The sequence below is a fragment of the Trichoplusia ni genome, chromosome 19 (genome assembly GCF_003590095.1).
Source record: "Trichoplusia ni isolate ovarian cell line Hi5 chromosome 19, tn1, whole genome shotgun sequence".
In the NCBI taxonomy this organism is placed as follows: domain Eukaryota; kingdom Metazoa; phylum Arthropoda; class Insecta; order Lepidoptera; family Noctuidae; genus Trichoplusia; species Trichoplusia ni.
The window spans coordinates 788677-801902 of record NC_039496.1 but is presented as its reverse complement, the minus strand read 5'-3'; the positions used below and the strand labels follow the sequence as shown (position 1 = coordinate 801902).

Sequence of the window (13226 nt, the reverse complement as noted above, 5' to 3'; positions counted from 1 at the left end):
TACTCAATGTTCTTTGCGTTCCATAGTGTACATGATGGTCTTAAAAATATAATGATACAGAACCATTATGGACCCTGTCGGACACAGCAAAAACTTAAGAGGGAGGAAGCAGTTATAATTTTATATTTAATAGTACACATACCTAAAATCTTATTTTTATCTTAAATGTCCTTGAGTTGGATGAATACAAAAAAAAGTAACCAAAAAGATCGTTTTAAAAAAAGGTTTTTCTAAAAAGTCTCGTTATTCGGAAATATAATAAATAATGCTTCAATAATATCATATCCAAAGAATATTTCTTAAAATAATTTCTATACTCCGTTGTTCTAGGTAAAAGTCAAAAAGCAAAACAATCTTGATGTGTCTTTTTATATAAACGTATATTAAACTAGCTGTTGCCCGCGACTTCGTCCCCGTGGGTAGAAGATATAAGTTATGATTTATACCGGCCCTGTTTTTTTCACATTTTCCATTGTATCTTCGCTCCTATTAGTCGGAGCGTGATGGTTTATAGCCTAAAGCCTTCCTCGATGAATGGTCTATTCAACACAAACAGATTTGGACCAGTAGTTCCTGAGATTAGCGCGTTCAAACAAACAAACTCTTCAGCTTTATATATTAGTAAAGAAGTAAAGATAAAGATGTATAGATATAGATAAATAAACGATTGACGTTCTTCAGCAGTGTATTGACTTGGTAATGTTTATTGTTGAGCCTCTCACGTTGAGCCAAATATTATTTACTCAAACATAACATGAACCATCTGACACAACAGACCAGCGACGTAACGTAGTTTTATTTATAACTAGCTGTTTCCCGCGGCTTCGTCTGCGTGGTTAGAAGATATAAGTTATGATTTATACCTGGCCTGTTTTTTCCACATTTTCATTGTATCTTCGCTCCTATTAGTCGCAGCGTGATGGTATATAGCCAAAAACCTTCCTCGATGGATGGTCTATTCAACACAAAATTAAAAAAAATATTTTTTTAAATTTGAACCTTTAGTTCCTGAGATTAGCGCGTTCAAACAAACAAACTCTTCAGCTTTATATATTAGTATATAGATAATATATGTTGATTTATCTAAAATAGTCTCAATTTTTTTTTTCACAGGTATTACCGGTCCAGATATCAAGACTAAAATCAGCATGCGACAACCAAGCAGAGAAGTGACGCAATTTGAAAATGTAAGTTCTAATTCCAATTATACAATTATTTATTCATGCTTTTTTTATCGGATCGTCCGATTAGTTTCGAACGAGCGTGCTGTGGGCGAACACACAACCGCCGGTTTTTAATATGACCGCTCTTCCTTTTTGAACAATGGTGAGAAACTGCTATGTTGAGTAACGACCTTAAGTATGGAATTCCTGTATGGAATAAAAATTAGGAGGCATTTGCCAAGAAGTGGGATCCAACGCAAATACCCACGTCCTACATATTCGCGCTTCTGATGAAAGACTTACAAATTAAATTTTTGTATTGATCAACTAACGAATTTTATATGCTCTTGGATCGTTATTATAAAAATTATACAGCTCTCAGCAACTTTAAAACTTTGCTGTTTATTCAACGTACCAATTTATTCCAGATATTCGTATGCCATTGGTTTTTTACTATGATTTTTATTCATTTCCAAATGGTATGCATAAAGTCAAGGAACGATTATATTTCTTTAATATCAAAATTGTTACATCTATAACTATATCTATACTAATATATAAAGCTGAAGAGTTTGTTTGTTTGTTTGTTTGAACGCGCTAATCTCAGGAACTACTGGTTCAAATTGAAAAAATCTTTTTGTGTTGAATAGACCATTCATCGAGGAAGGTTTTAGGCTATATACCATCACGCTGCTACTAATAGGAGCGAAGATGAGAAAGACATGGCCGGTACAAATCATAACTTAAACCTTCTAACCACGCGGACGAAGTGGCGGGCAACAGCTAGTCCTTTACATAAATGGAATCCTTTAGTGAACTACTTTAACATATTAATACACTTTCCCTGTGAATGAACTTTTCATAACCGCTATTTCATTGAACTCTAGAATATACAAATCCATTTAACAAATTGAATCACTTTTAGTTTTAGAAAACTAATATGAAGACATCGCACGTCCTTTTATTTGCGATCCTACTAATATTATACACGCGAAAGTTTAAATGAAGTGATGTAAAACACGCAAAACCGCTGAACGGATTTAAACGAAACTTGGGACATCGATAGTTTATACCCAGGATAAACACGGAGAACAGCTTTTATCCCGATTTCATGTTTTTGTAGGATCATTTTCGATTTGTAGCAAGCGAGCCCGCGGGCAATAACTAGTCCATTGAATAAATAGAATGACTTTCAGTTTCTAGAAAACTAATATGAAGACATCGCACGTCCTTTTATGTACGATATATTTGACGTGGGCCATCTTACCTATAATAATGTTGGCTTATAAGTGACGCGGGACATTGATCGGTACTTTGGGACGTGTCGTTTCGCCCAGTTGAGTGTAAGGTAATTATATTTTCTTTTATTGCGACAACAGTCGTTCTTATAATTTCTTGGGTTCGCAATATTTTTGTGTGACAGTGAATACAATAGAACAACAATACGTGATTATAATACATGATGTGAGACGTGGAGATCTGAAAGTCTAGGACTTTTGTCCTTTTTATCTTATTAGAGGTCAAAAACTTTTTCAGCCGACTTTAAAAAAGAGGCGGTTCTTATTCTCGACTGTATTGTCATTTTATGTTTGTTACCTCAGGAATTGGGATTAGATAAACAGATTTTATTAATTATTGCTTCATTTAAGGTCAAATAGCTGTCTATGGGCCGATCTTTTCAGTCCGAGGAAACATTAAAGACGCCGAATTGAGATCCTCCCCGCTTATGAAGTCAGTTAAAAAGTCTTGTATGTGTAGTGTCGCGGCTCGCTTCCACACCAGCAACTTCAAAAGCTGATAAAGAAGCTGAAAAATAAAAATAATTAATTAATGATGAAATCAATTACACGCAATTAAAATATGTAACGTTTTTAATCAAAAAGCTTCGTGGTATACCCACGGCTACAGTAATAAACTCGCCGATGTCATTATTTTAAGTGATGGCCGCAACTTTTAAAATCGTTTTAAGTGATAAATGTTTGTGTATAATTTATACGAAACAGAAAGCCACGTTTTACATTAATTAGAGTAAACATTGAAAATGGATTGAGTAGTGATAAGTTACATTGAAAAAAAAAAGTTTTTAAAAGATGACTCCCGCTATAAGTTATTTAATCCTTATCTCTCGAGGGTTTTCACAAACATTCAAGTCACATGCACATGGTGTCTTTGACACCAAAACGTATAACTGAATAAATTAATTACCGTGATAATATTTTATTATTACTTAAACCAATTAGACGCAATTAGATGAAACCAAGTCTAACAAAGCTTAAAAGTTTCTTGTTAGAGTGTTGTACTAAATCATCGGTAAATAGTTGACAGTAATTATTTACTTTGTATATGTATTTATTCTTCATACTAGCTGTTGCCCGCGACTTCGTCCGCGTGGTTAGAAGATATAAGTTATGATTTTTTAGTCGCAGCTTGATTTTATATAGCCTAAAACCTTCGTCGATGAATAGTCTATTCAAAACAAAAATATTTTCTCAATTTAAACCAGTAGTTTGTGAGATTAGCGCGTTCAAACAAACTCTTCAGCTCTATAATATCTTAGTATAGATTACAATTATTTCTGTGACCATTATCACAGGAGACAATGATCTGGCTCTGCGGTGATTTAGTAAGCTCTTAATAATTTCGGCGACCCATTATACTTAAGTAGCAAAATACAAAAAAGGTGTGAAAATAATTACGAAAATGGACGTCGTTAGATCTTAATATGATTTTTAATGTTCGTAAAATAAAGAAGAATATAATCATTAAGATTAGTGAAATTGCGAATGTTTGGAGCAGAAAATAATGGTTTTATAAGTTGGATTAATTACGGCAATATTAAAGTTATCATGACTTTTGTTCTTAATAATCCTGTGAGTGTTTAATTCGGATCAAAGGCCTAAAGGAATGGAGTAAAGACAGTCTTAGCTTAAATATAAGCACCATAGACTGTACCTATTATAGAATCTTATCATGCTTTTTATCATTCTTTCGGATGGTCGATGTTAAATCTGTTATCGTAGTTTAAACCGCTCTTAAATCCTCACGCTTCAGGTATTCCAATCCACCTGACATTCCATCTATCACTAAGCTTTATCTCGTAAACCGTTAAAACTTGACCGTTGAATTTTCTGCAGATAATTTTTTTGGAAAAAAAAATCTGGTTGTCCAATTATTTTCTTAAGCCTTAGTACGGAGCGATCAGTTTCACGTGTCCGAATTTATTTGACCGCTTTTATTTAATTACACCATAGCGGTTTCTGATATATCAAAAAATCTACCTTCCTCATCTCACATAATATTAAGCAGTTATTGTGTTCTCACCCGAACACAAATATACTTTTAAATAATTTCCATAAAACACAAAACTCTCAAAGAGTTTTAATCATATGTATTTGTAGCACGTGGAACAGTAAACTCGGGTATTTCAGCAAAAACATTCTCGCGTTACATTGTTACTTCACAAACTGTTTCAGGATTTCAGGAATACAGTCGGATAGAGCTTTTCATGATCCAACTTCTATTTGAAACCATATTGCATTGAGATTGTGATGATTCGAAGATTTTTTTGTGAGATATTTTCAGGACTATGTTTTTGTGGACTAATTAAGCGGATATTTACCAAAAAAGACTTTAAGCTACTTTTTCTGGCTTTTATTTCTTTAATCACTAAAATCACGATTAAGGTACAAAACCTTAATCGTGATTATAATCAATAAAACGTCTGGAGTAAAAAAGTGTTGGCCATGAAGTTAAATGTATGTAAAGATAAGCTAGATAACCTATCACACATTTTAAATACTGTCTTCTGAATGAAGGGTGACCGAGACAAGGGTGAAAACGGAAGAACTGCAGTTTCGATGTCTATAATATATAATAATCATATAGTTGTAAATTGCATTGTCATCGGGTTTGAAACTACCCTGAGAATTTCAACCTGCTGGCTTATCGGGAACTGCCTCAAATTGAAATTCAAAAATCCAACCGGAACGACCACAAAACAAACAAGAAAAAATACTGTAAAACACTTTTTTAGCTCATTTCTACGGAACCTATGCAAGTGTCGCGAATCTAATTCGCACTTGACCAGTATTTGCCATCGTCCCTCCTGTTATTACCTGTAAAGGCTTTGAACGACACAGACCACAGATAATTGAAGGAAGGTCAATCAATATGGTAATTCACTCGCAATGCGGTTACCTGGAAAAGCCGTCCAAATTGAACAACTTTGGATAATGAACTATTGTGCCCTTTCAGAGTTAGTGTTGAGGTTACCTAATGTATGTTTATTTGGGGAAGGAATAAATAAATGCGGACAACATCACATACATTGTTCTGAACCCAAAGTAAATTACTAAAGCACTTGTGTTATGGAATTCAGATAAAACGACGGTACCACAAACACCCAGACCCGAAACAATGTATAAATCTGAATTTTTACATTGACCCGAACGAGGATCGAACCCGGGACCTCAGAGCAAGCGATACCTTGAAACCAACGCGTACGCCACTCGACCACGGAGGTCGTCAAAGGAAGGAAAAGATATCCGCGAAGCAAAATACATATAGTAGTGTGCATCATTAGTCGTAACGCGGCTTAAGACTTCTATAGGTACACAGCATACAACAGCATAAAAATTAAACTGCCAAAAATGATATCCAATCATTGGTTGCTAGTGTCCCTGTAAGAAGTCACAGCCTAAATCAATAGATTGCACAACAAATCCAATTGTTACACAAACATTCAATTGTCATGCACAAAGACAACTAGCCCAGAACAAGCACATATAAATTCTGATCTTAGTATCCATTAAGTCGATCTGAAAAAATATATTTAATGTTCGATTACTCATTTATCTTACTTAAATCTTCTACGTCACATTGATATCGCTAATGCTAATAATTTCAGACCTGGGAAAAACTTTCAAATTGAATTTGTTTAATAGTTACCAAGAAATGCGTTGTACGAAAAAAATAATTTACTGCTTCAGTCGAAAGCCTAACCGATAGACTAGCTACTAACTAGACATTCTTGTACCTAACAATTTACCGTCACATAACTTTGTGAATATATTACCTTTTTATTTATGTTGATAACGATTTCCCACAACTTTCCTCTGTAACATAATACCTTTTAAATTCGCACTCTTTGTTTCATTTTAGTTTTTAGTTGAAATGGTTTTATAATTTATTGTTTGTTACTTCCAAAGTATTTTTTGTTGGTTTCAATTTTCATAAGTATTGAATGCTACGATTTCTAGCAACTCTATTATTTTTGTTGGAGATCCAATAGTAAATAAATTTAAAATAAACATCTACCCACATTACATTCAGACATATTTATAGCAGCAGATGGACGGCAGACCTATATTGATAAAAGCGTAAAATAATAATCATATTTTGATAAACTCTGCAAATAATAACCTTTATCCATACAAAGACGATTTTCTCTTAAAATTTTATCAAAATAAATCCCTCTATCTTCTTAATAGACGGTTTTGCTTAACAGTCTGACAGTCACTGTCACATATTTAGGTAGATAAGACAAAAACAAGCTAATTTAAAAGACCCATCTGTTCTTCGAAAATTAAATTGAACGTCTAGTCTGGTAACATACTGCTTATAGACCCCCCAAAAAAACATTATAAGTGCTTAAATGGTTGAATTGTTATCCCGAGGCATAATGATCTACTTTTAAAAATAACTTGTAGTAAATGGCTTGTGAAAAATATTTTTCTCAGTTATCCATAGGTACTATTCATACTAAAAATATTGGAGTAGAAAAAACTAACGTATAAGAAAGGTTTGAAAGGGTTTGGAATTGCGTAATATCCTAGAAAATTAATGGTTCTTTTCTATGTTCGAAAGATATAAACCCACTGACATAAACACATGAAAAATCAAGAATTACTAAAATTAAAAGCAGCTCAAAAGCTAATTTTTTCAGTACAACCATAAAATACCTTCGCAAAGTATTGAACGTAACTGTTCATTTTTAAATAATGTAGTTTTTAATCTGTTTCATCATCCTAGCCTTTTCCCAACTGTTGGGGTCGGCTTTCAGTCCAATCGGATTCAGCTAAGTGGCAGTGTTTTAAAAGGAGCGACTGCCTGTCTGACCTCCTCAACCCAGTTACCTGGACAACACGATACCCCTTAACCTGGGATCGATCCAATTATCCTGTTATAGCTTAGCCACAGGCTCAACAATTTTTAATCTGTTTACTAGTATAATATTTAATTAATCACTAGTAATATATTGTAGGTTTTTCAGACTGACATCACTGCAAAAACGCAGTGACGTTAATTTTAATTACTCTCTTAATTAGTAAAAGTGACGTTGAGTGTCAGAGTTATAAAAAGCTGGCAGTTTGACGTCACTTCGTTTAATTATTTTTTTAAGTGTTTTTTAAATTTATATTTATTTAAGTCGAGATATATAAACGGGTATCCAGTACTAGGTTTGTACAGAATTGTGTAAATAAACATTTTGGACGTCGTGGTCGTCAAAATAAAGATAGAAAAAATAAACATTTTTATAAAACTGAGGCTTACATGACATATTTTTTTTAAGTTCTTGCAAGAGTCTAAACAAAAATTTTCTTTTACAAACATTGAATGAAATGCTTTCTCTGCGTTTTTTTTTGTGAATTTGCATTTAACAATATCATAATAATATAACGTTTGTTTTAGCTCCGTTCATGACCTTGAACAATCAAACTCGAAGAATATTGTTGTGAAAAGAAATAACAATCCATACTATTTTTTTAGCGAAACTGCAGATTATAATTTATTCCGGCTAGTGGAAGTTGTTCGCAAAAGCTGAGAATTAAAATATAAAAAAAATGAATCCAATATTCGGATCAAGAATAATTTTATAGGAACACTAGCTGACGCAGCAAACGTTGTTTTACTGATATTTTTTCTAGTTGCATGTAATTTTAATGCCACATTATAAAAAAATAAAAACATACAAAAAATTTTTTTTTGTGTAAGCGACCCTTATAACTTAGGCGTATGAAAAATAGTTTTTGTTCTATTCTCAGACCTACCCAATATGTATACAAAATTACATAAAAATCGGTCGAACCGTTTCGGAGGAGTACGGTAACTAACATCGTGACACGGGAATTTTATATATTAGAAGAAGAAGATATATCACGTCGTTTAGCTATCTTGTAGCGCATGCTTTTGAAATATAGTTTACATCGTGTTATCCAGAGTTAACCCGGTAAGATTAAAGTCTGTCTATAAAGTAAAGCCTTATTAAATTCTGAAAGCTGTCAACCCATTTCACAGGTAGGCGTGCACTTTTTCATATTTTCTGTCCCTCCAAAGAGGTTGAGGTACTGTAACGTAGGTTCTAGGCAGATAGGCTTGTGAGAAAAAAAAATGGTTACAATGAGATTAACAATTTATTCTTGAGAAAAAAACAATTAGTCGGTTGAGCTGGGGGTGGTTTTAAAATATCGAGCGCGCGAGGAATTGAATGTCGCTAGAGAAACACCACTATCCTGCCTCAGTATCCGGATGTGTAGGGGCCCGCGGTCTCCTTCCCGGGTAGCAGCTGACCGACGGAGACTCAAGGGCAGTCAAGGTCTTCGGCAGGAACGTTTCTAATCCTGACGGTCGATAGATGACGGCGTCAAGGACATTAGGCAGGAACGAAGAGGAAGAAGAAGAGTAGAAAACGCAGCCTCGGTGGCTTACAAGTACTTGAGCAGGAACTGGAGGCTTGAAGCTGGAGACTCGACTTGGACTTGAACTTGAACTTGAACTTGAACTTGAACTTGAACCCTGGAATTCGGTAATTGGTAACTTTAGAAATTGACCGAATCCAGTCTGTTACTGCGGCATCCCGTTAGCAACACAACATACTAAAATGGAAAGCGGTGATTCAGCACTAAGTAGCTATCGAGATGGGGCAGTCTAGGCAGCGTGGTACATTAGCTAGCAAAACTACATGACGTTGTTAATTGTAAGATGAATAACAGCTATTATGAAAGTAGTTTCATAATTAATACATCTTATGCAATAAATTAATAGCAGTGTTATTAGATTTCGAATTTAAGAGAAGGATATGCTATAATAAAAATGTCGTTGTAAGTTTAAAATGGTTGACCGTCATGACACGGCCAAGGTTAACCGTTCCAAAGGTCAATGCAAATTGTAAAGTCGGTAAACACAATATTTAAAACTATAGGTCAATTACATTTTAGAACACGACAGATAACAGTTTAAATATCTATTAAAGGTTTGCAACACTATGATGGTGAAAGTATTAAAAGCAATTAATCGTAGCACAATGATAATTTTAGCAAGTCATGCATTACTTAAATCTAGCGATTATTTGTAAACGTTTTGCAACACTCACCCGATATGGGGTTCACTGAATTTAATTAGTAGATATATTTAAAGTTTTATATTTTAAGTGGCCGGTATTAGGGCCTCACTGTGAAAAAATAGAACTCGAGAGTACGCGCTCAGCTGTTCGCGGTAGGTCGGTAATAATCCTTTCCCCGGTCGCACTGGCATCGGTGACTCGCGTGACGCGTCGCTCGCAGTTCGAACGGTGGCAGGGGTTCGGCCAACGGAACCGGTTTCCGAGACGTGAGTTCGGGCGTGCGGCGCGTTCCAATATAAAGACGAGTATTTTATAGAACTTCAACTCGATATACTCGTAAGTGTCTATAGATTCGAAGAAATTAGAGCATAAAAACGTACAACGTTACAGTACCCCCCTCTTTAGGGTAGGATTTTTCCTAGGGAAAATCCGCTGCTACTGCTACTGAAAGCATTTGGTTCACGCTACACTATCATTCCTATCCCTTTCACCCATCCTCTTTTATTCATTCATCTTTTAATCAGCAGCTGACACTTTAGATCCTGTGCCTTCCGCACGCTATCATTCAGAGTATTCTGCATATAACGCAAAACACCCACGCGAACCGAACGTAGATCTTATGAGAGTTTATTATGCAGTGCAGTCTACATATAACCAATGGATGATAGATAAATAAAATGGCAGATATTAATATAGATAGGAAGTGTGTGGTTTTGGCTTACTTTTGGAGTCACCAGCCGCTCCTGCATAGGCTTATTTAAACAGTTGCAAACCGCTGTGTAGAGTGTAATGTGTAGAAAGATGTGTATAAGTTATCGATGGTGTAGGGCCATGATACCAATAACAGAAATCATTGGGGTAGAACCAAGATTGCTTTCTTACTATGGCTGTAGGGCCGATAGTAATAATATAGAAGCATGAATGGGGTAGGCCATCGTCTTGTAAGACAATTGGGGTAGACCAACAGTGTAAATAAGGAAATAGTAAATAGAAGGAATGGTTCATATGTAGTGGCAGTGTATAGGTAACTGTATCTGTATTGTATATAGTTAAGGTAGTAATCCATTTTAGCCCAATTTTAGGCACTAGATAGGCGACATTAGATTTAGATTTTTATTTATTTTAGGGATAAGTTATGTAAAAAGTAGTTTTAGTTTAAATTAAATTATTTAATATATTTTAGTTTTCAGTTGTTCCAAGCAATGTACCATATATAGCTAAGTTTTGTCATTCTTTGTAGTTAATTTGTTTCAGATCTTTAATATGCCATTCTCCGATAGATTTTCCAGACATATCAGCTAATTCATAAACTAGTGGTGATTTTTTATTGACTACCTTACATTTAATGAATTTAGGGGCTAATTTTTTATTAAAATATTTGTCTTTGTCGCTTTGGTAGAAAGTTCGCTTCCAGACAATATCACCTAAATTGTATTCGGCAGGTTTTCTTCGTAAATTGAATGACTGACAGTTTCTAGTATGAGCTTGCAAAAGAGCTCCTTGTACTTTGTTGAAGATAGTAGCTAAATAACCTAGATTTTCAGCATACAAATCACGTGGTTCAAATATGATATCGCTGTCGAATTTACAGTCTCTGTAATGAGTACCACAACTAACCAGTTCACGACCATATACTAGAAAGGAAGGCGTGAAACCAGTTACTTCATTCACGGAGCTGTTAATAGCAAATTGGATTTTAGGTATAATTAAATCCCAAGTACGCTGATCGTTATTTATGAAAGTTGACAGAGCAGTCATTATAGTTTTGTTATACCTTTCAACGGTATTTATGTGAGGCGAGTATTTCGGTGTAAAATGTAAGTTTGGTATGTTGTACTTAGCTATTAAGTTCTTTAGAGTAGCGCTAACGAATTGTTTGCCGTTATCGAGTATGATAGTAAATGGGATACCGTGTACCAAAAATACGTTATCTTCAAGAATTCTGGAGATTATGTCAGCATTAGCTCGTTTAATAGGGAAAAGCAAACAGTATTTTGAAAAACAACAGGTTACGACAAATATGTAAGAATTTTGTTTCTTGGTAACCGGTAGAGGTCCAACAAGATCAATACTAAGCATCTGAAAAGGTCTGTAACAAGATTTGGGTTTACCCATGTGTCCAAGCGTTGCGTGATTTTGGTGTTTGTGGGCTATGCAAGTGTCGCAAGAAGTTACTGCTTTGACCACATCCGCATACATACCGGGCCAGTAATATTTTAGTGATAGTCGTTTAAAAGTTTTAAAAATACCAAGATGGCCACAGATTGGCTCAGCGTGATTTTTAATTATAATGTTAGTTCTATCCTCAAGAGGTACCACTTCTTTCCATTCAAATTCTTTGGTTAGTGGATTAAGACTCTTTTTAAAACGAAAAAGTTTATTGTCTGATACCTGATAATCAAGAAAGGAAGTTGGAGAATTTAAGCAACCATTATAAACACTTAGATACCACGAATCTGAAGTTTTGGGTATAGCATTATTGGCAGAATGGTCACTATCAATGGCTGATACGGGAGTTGAGCGCGATAGAAAATCAGGTACGACATTTTCTGAACCACGACGGTGTTTTATTTCTAAATTATATGCCGACAGTCGAACACCCCAGCGAGCCAAACGACCTGTAGGATTATTTAATTTTAAAAACCATTTAAGGGCAGAATGATCCGTGTATACCGTTAGCTTTTGGCCATTTTCAACATAGCAACGCCAATGTTCAACTGCTAAAAGAACTGCAAGGGCTTCGCGCTCTGTTGCACTATAGTTGCGTTCTTGTTTGGACAATGACTTGCTCATGTATGCTATGACTCTTTCCTCGCCTTTTATGTCCTGAGTCAGAACTGCACCGATACCGTAGTCACTCGCGTCGGTGTGAATTTGAAAGGGTTGGGAATAATCTGGGCATGAAAGAACAGACGCGGACACTAAGCAGTCCTTTAGTTTAGTAAAGGCAATGTGAGCTTCCGTAGACCATAAAAATGGGGGAGCTTTCTTGCTTTGTGAGGTTAATTTGTTCAATGGTGAGGCCAAGGAACTGAAGTTGGGAATGAACCTGCGGTACCAAGAAGCTGCGCCTAAGAAGCGACGAACTTCCTTCCTATTAGTCGGGGTAGGATAATTTTTAATAGCTTCTACTTTTTCAGGGTCAGCGTGTAAGCCGTTAGCATCCACTATATAACCTAGATATTTCAGTTTATCCCTGAAAAACTGACTTTTCTTTAGATTTATAGTTAGATTCGCAGTTTTTAGTTTATTTAACACAAGTAGTAATAGAGAAATATGTTGCTCAAAGGAAGACGAGACAATAATTATATCATCTATGAAGACGAAGACCCTATGCTCAAATTCCGGTCCATAGAACAAAGCATCTACCAAGCGCTGTTGGGTAGCCGGTGCGTTAGTGAGACCGAACGGCATAGACTTAAATTGATAAGTGCCTCGCGACGGAATGTAGAACGCGGTCTTACACCTGTCTTCCTGCTTAATTAGAATTTGCCAAAAACTTTTTGACAGGTCTAGACTTGATAGGTATTTGGCGTCGCGTAGGTTGTCGAGTATCTCGGATATATAGGGCAAATTGTAGGCATCTTTTTTAGTGACGGCATTTAATTTCCTACTGTCAAGGCAAAACCTAAGCTCACCATTCTTCTTAGGTGTTAGTAGTACAGGAGATGACCATGGGCTTTCAGCAGGCTCAACTACATCATCTTTTAGCATCTCATCAA

At 35.4% G+C, this 13226-nt stretch overlaps 1 long non-coding RNA gene across 1 annotated transcript; it reads right to left on the bottom strand.

The window, feature by feature from the left end:
• Positions 1–8561: 8561 nt before the first annotated feature.
• LOC113503323 lies at positions 8562–10309 on the bottom strand. Its single transcript, XR_003401442.1, has 2 exons — positions 9535–10309; positions 8562–8957 (listed from the first exon to the last, which is right to left on the bottom strand). It is a non-coding gene; the product is annotated as an uncharacterized LOC113503323 (long non-coding RNA).
• Positions 10310–13226: the final 2917 nt, after the last annotated feature.